We start from the raw sequence: 1,185 nt of genomic DNA on the forward strand, positions 1-1,185 counted from the left end.
TTCCCTGACACAGACCACATGCCCCGCCTCCGGCCCCGCCCCCAGCCCGAGCTCCCCAATCGGAAGCGCCGAGGCGCCGGGGGCGGGGCCCGGGGCTAAAGCGCGAGGGAGGTGTGGCCGGGGCTTGGCGTCACGGCGTGACGCAGGAGGCCGGTTCTCGCCCGCCGCCGCCACCGCCGCAGCTGCCGCTGCCTCCGCTGCTGCTGCTGCTCCCGCCACCGTCGCCGCCGCCGCCGTACCGGGTGGCGAGCTCGCAAGATGGCGGCACTGGCTGCGTCCGGTGAGTGAGCGGCCGGGTGGCGCGGGGGCGGGAGCGCGGGCGAGGGCGGTGCGGGCGCGGAGGGCGGTCCTGGCGGCGGCGGCGGCTGGCGCGGGACGGAGGAGTTTCCCGGGTCCGGGCAGGGGGAGAGTCCCGGGGGCGCGGCGCGAGGCGGAGCGGGAGGCCCCCGCGAGGTGGCCCCCGGGGCCGGGGCCTGAGCCGGGGCCCGGGGCCGGGTCGGCGGCGGGTTGCGGAGGCCGGGCCCTGCCTCAGGGCGGCGGCGGGCGCTGGACCAGGAGGTTTCCTGGGAGTTTGGATTTGGCGCCTCTGGCAAGTTTGTCTGCGTCCTCCGCTTCCAGGGCCCGGGGGCCGGCGCGGAGCGGCGGGGGCGGGGCCGGGGGGGGCGGCAGGGGCGCGCGCCGGGCCGGCCGCGAGGGAGGGGGCAGGGCGCGAGACGGGCGGGCGGTCGGCAGTCCGTCCGTCCGTCTGTCAGCCCGCCCTGGCCGCCCCGCCGCGCCCCCTGCACCTGCCGCTGCTCCCCGGGCACGACCGGAGCCGCCTGCACCTGGCTGCCCTGCCCCCGAAAAGTGCGCCCACTTGGCCCCGCCTCCGACCCCAGGCCCCCGGGCCCCGGGCCGGGCTGCGGAGGGAGCCGAGCGGGGCAGCCCGCGGGCCTGGCGCCCGCACTCTTTGTTGTGAGCCCGGGGCGGCTGCGCGGGCGGAGCGGGCTGCGCGCTCGGGCCAACTTGGAGCTGGACTTCGAGGGGAGGCCGGCCCTCGTGAAGCGCCTACTGTGTGCGGGGCGCTGCGCGAGGGAGACAAACAAAGGCGGGGAGGGGGAGAGAGGATGGAGAGAAGAGAGGGAGGGAAAGCTGGAGAGGATGGAGAGAAGAGGGAGGGAGAGAAAGCTGGAGGGGATGGAGAGA

General features: G+C 78.1%; 1 protein-coding gene across 2 annotated transcripts in view; it reads left to right on the forward strand.

Moving 5' to 3' along the window:
• Window positions 1-208: 208 nt before the first annotated feature.
• Window positions 209-1,185, forward strand: part of USP44 (ubiquitin specific peptidase 44) — a 42,648-nt gene continuing 41,671 nt past the window's right edge. Inside the window, exon 1 of one of the 2 annotated variants that reach the window (XM_027855877.1) lies at window positions 209-280. The gene's annotated coding sequence lies outside the window, so the exon portion shown is untranslated. The remainder of the gene's footprint in view (window positions 281-1,185) is intronic. The other variant, XM_027855878.1, reaches the window with a different exon arrangement.

This window comes from Vombatus ursinus, unplaced genomic scaffold (assembly GCF_900497805.2).
Source record: "Vombatus ursinus unplaced genomic scaffold, bare-nosed wombat genome assembly UNPS02011334.1, whole genome shotgun sequence".
Taxonomy (NCBI): Eukaryota; Metazoa; Chordata; class Mammalia; order Diprotodontia; family Vombatidae; genus Vombatus; species Vombatus ursinus.